This window comes from Cervus canadensis, chromosome 3, assembly GCF_019320065.1.
Source record: "Cervus canadensis isolate Bull #8, Minnesota chromosome 3, ASM1932006v1, whole genome shotgun sequence".
Lineage (NCBI taxonomy): Eukaryota > Metazoa > Chordata > Mammalia > Artiodactyla > Cervidae > Cervus > Cervus canadensis.
The window spans coordinates 102,843,997-102,847,966 of record NC_057388.1 but is presented as its reverse complement, the minus strand read 5'-3'; the positions used below and the strand labels follow the sequence as shown (position 1 = coordinate 102,847,966).

Here is a 3,970-nt window from a genome sequence, read left to right as displayed (position 1 = left end):
CGAAGTTTGTCCCTCAGCCTCCCGCCCCCCCCCCCCAGCCCCCTTCCTCCGCGCGGTGCCCAAGGGGCAGCCTCAAGGTGGGGAAATGGAGAAATGGGGGTGGGGCGGATCACCATTCAATAGAGAGAAGCTCGAGGCAAAGTCAAAGGCTCTGACTTGACTGGACAGCTTTCTGCATTTGAATGAAGCTATCTGACGAGGCCCTGCAGGGGGAGGGTGGGGGTGGGGCCCACAGACAATAGCCCCTGCCTGCCTGCCTGCCTGCCTGCCTGCCGGGCTGAGGAGGCCCTCTGGCGGCGGTGGCGGGGCCATGCCCCCGACTCCTGCAACTCGGTCCCCTCAAGGAAACTTCTGGGGTGACTCCCTTGTCCAAGGAGTCATCAAAGTTGGCCTGTTTCTGAAAAAGGCCCGAGTCACAGCTGTGACAGAGTCCCTGGATCTCTTCTTGACACATGGACTGACCTGCACCCTCCCATCCTGTCAGATCCTTTGGACACTCTCAAAGAGGTCTTTGGCCTGGGCCAGAAAACAAGCCAAGATAAACAAATACGTTTTTGTCTGTTTTTTTTTTTTTTGAACAGGGCGAAAACGATGCAGGGCCGTGGATCAGAGAGAAACTTGCTCCTCTCACACGCGTGAAGGCAGGAAGTTCTCAGCGGGGGAGAACCTGCCTTCACTTTTCACTTCTCAGGGGGACCTGGACCGGTCCCCTCGCCTCGCACGCCCCCAACCCCTAGCCCAGCTCTACACCACCACCACCACCACCACCACCACCACCACCCCCCCCGTCTCGTCTCCCCAACGTCAGCCCCACTCCCACCCCCACCCTCCGGCCACCGAGGGGGCCCCGTGGAGGGGTGGCCATGGCCTTCTCAGCCCCTGTTCTGAGATGTCACTTGGGAAACCGCCCTAGGCCGAGATGCCAGATTGCTGCCCTGCTGCTTCGTGTCCGTCTCCATCAGCCATGCCCAAAAGGCACGTGAAATAATGGACAGCAAATAGTGCACCCAGAAAACACAGAATGGTCCTCCTGAACACCGCACAGCCATTTTTCTGGATCCACATAGAGGTCGTTGATATCCCCGCTTGATGCATGAATAGTATTTACACAGACTCGATTTATTTTCGCTTTGATTGGGGGTGCCCTATCCAGAGAGATCACGCGGGTCCGAGAGCAAACCCAGAACAGAGCAGAACAGAACCAAAACCACAGCCAAGTCGAGGGAGTGCTGAACCAGAGGAGCTCACACAGCCTACGAGGTGTCCCAGATTGTGAAGGAGCGTTTGTGCTCACGTATCTATGTGGAGGTCTGAAGGGTCACTCGCCAGCGATGCAGATGTCATGCGAGTGGCCGGAGATGTTTCTCCATAGGATCTCTTGGGATGTCGCACGCAGGCAGGGTGCCTGGTGCAGGGGCACCCTGGGAGGTCCGATCCCCCGAAAAGTTGGCATGTGGGGCGCAGGCAAGCACACAACGTTTTCTTGCAGGGAGGGCCGAGCGAGGAGAATTCAGGGGTCCATACCTCCAAGCCCCCAGCTGCTGCTGCTGCTGCTGCTTCTTCTGCTTCTTCTTGTTTTTTTGTTTTTGTTTTTTTTTTTTTTCTTGCCCCAAGCTTCTTGAAAGGGTTCCACGTAGCATTCTGAAAGGTCAGGTGATGGAGGGACAGGGTTCGTGGTTGCAAACGTCTGGCTGTAGGAATTCTTTGTCTTTGGTGACTGTTCACCACGTGGGTCAGGTCATGAGGTTCCTATACCCCTTCCACGGGACAGATGGTCACTGGGGGAGTGGGAAGGGTCCACACTCCTGTTCCCACTGCTCCCCTCCGTGAACTGGAGTGCGAATCTAGATGGGCCTCTGACGACACACATCGCCGGGTTACATCACGCCGGTTTGGCCTTCGGTTCTCACAAACTGGCACTCTTGCTGCTTCTCGAAGTGTCCTAGAGAAGAAGACATCGGATTCCACCTTAGATCAGCTTCTTTGACTAGCGAAGGCACAACAGCCACAACAAGCGGGATGGATAAACACAGAAGTTGGTTTCCTTCGGACTATGGAGCGTGCATGTGTGTGTGTGTGTGAGAGAGAGAGAGACAGACAGAGAGAGAGAGAGAGGCAGAGAGAGGCAGAGAGAGGCAGAGAGAGAGAGAGAGAGAGAGAGAGAGAGAGGCAGAGAGAGAGAGAGAGAGAGAGAGAGAGAGAGAGAGAGAGAGAGAGAGAGAGAGAGAGAGAGAGATGCCTTTGTGGTTCTAAGGCAAGCACTGAGGAGGTGAGACTTTCTTTAACGAACATATTTTCCTTCATTTCAGTCGTGATGGTCCAATGATTTGGATGACAACATTTCATGTTTCAGGGTAGATGATTTTAGAAGGCTGTGAAGGGACTTCCCTGCCTGGTGGCCCAGTGGTTAAGAATCCACCTGCCGATGAGGCAGGGGACAGGGTGTTTTCGATCGATCCCCGATCAGGGAAGATGCCACTGGGCTCCGGGCAGGTTCGATACAAACCTATAGAACGGACAATGCCAGGCAGGCGTGAAGGCGAGGGCAGACGGGGGACTCTGGACGAGGATGACTGACACTGACGTCTCCGTGTAGGTGGGTTGTGGCCGGCACACTCCTCTGGGGCAGGATGTTCCTAAGACCGTTGCGGGAGGAGCAGGGGACCTAAGGGAACTCTCTGTCCTCTCTGCTCCATTTTGCCCCCGGAACCCTAATCTGCTCAAAGAGAGGATTCAGCCTATGGAAAGACAAACTCACATGTGAGTGAACCTCCTTTCTAGTTCACTTGAATTCTGAAAGCGTGACGGTCAGATTCACTCAACTCTCTGGATGTCTGTTCTTCCTGAGATCCCGGCCTATTCACTGGAAGAACACATGGAGCCGGATGAGATCTCCCTCTGCACGGCGGCTCCAGTGTGCACACATTTCAATGGCTACGGCTTGTGGACATCGCACCGAGAGCCTAACCCCGGTGTTTCAGACGCCTGTTTCTACAATGGCTGAACAGTTCTAACTGCGGGAAGCCCAAAATTTTCCCCTGCCTGTTCGATCTGCAGGGACTCTGCAAAGAAAGAACACACGTGCCCGGTCTCATGACCGATCCCCTTTTTCGGAGCTAGCCTGGCGTGTGATCTGTTTTCCAGGCCATAGGCACGCACTGGCACTGGGGAGTTGTGTTCCCCCTCTCCCCCCCCCCCCCCCGGCCTCCTCCTCCTCCTCTCTGCCCCCACCCTTCCCTTCCCTTCCCCCCACATGCACGCTCCCTCACCACCACCCCCGCCCCGCCTGGGCCCGGCCCGTCCAGGTCTCCCCCACCCGTGGAAAAGGCCAGGAAGAAATGGTCCCAGAACGACGCAGCCGAGAAACAGTGGAAGTCCACTTGGATGCGGTTAGGAAACACCTGACCATACCTAGGCCGACACTGCCACCGTGTGGGATGAGAGGCCAGTGAGAGGAGAAGCTCAAGAGTTCAGAGGAGGAGGAAGAGGAAGAGGAAGAGGAGCAGGAGGGAGGCAGGCGGCGGTGGGGGGAGGGGAGGGACAGGCTGGAGCTGTCTCAGGGCGATGACGTGGGTGAAAACGTCCCCCTTCAGAAGGGCGCTCCGAAGAGAGAGTTCCGGCGGGACCTTGAGAGCACACAGGGCTTCGTTTTGGAGGCTGACCTTAAAGCTGGGAGTGGGGGTGGGGGAGGGAATCATCCAGACATACGAAAGACACCAGGCCGGGAAGGCAAGACAGATTCTTTACAGAAGTGAATCGGATGCTTTTCTGTCAGTGTGTTCCATAATCAGACTATCATGGAAATCCATCCATCCATCCATCCATCCATCCATCCATCCATCCACCCATCCATCCATCCATCCACCCACCCATCCACCCATCCACCCATCCATCCATCCATCCATCCATCCATCCATCCATCCATCCATCCATCCATCCACCCACCCACCCACCCACCCACCCACCATCG

The 3,970-nt window shown here is 56.1% G+C and overlaps 1 long non-coding RNA gene across 1 annotated transcript; it reads right to left on the bottom strand.

Moving 5' to 3' along the window:
* Window positions 1-1,605: 1,605 nt before the first annotated feature.
* LOC122438003 lies at window positions 1,606-3,536 on the bottom strand. The gene is made up of 2 exons (XR_006268419.1): window positions 3,412-3,536; window positions 1,606-1,942 (listed from the first exon to the last, which is right to left on the bottom strand). It is a non-coding gene; the product is annotated as an uncharacterized LOC122438003 (long non-coding RNA).
* Window positions 3,537-3,970: the final 434 nt, after the last annotated feature.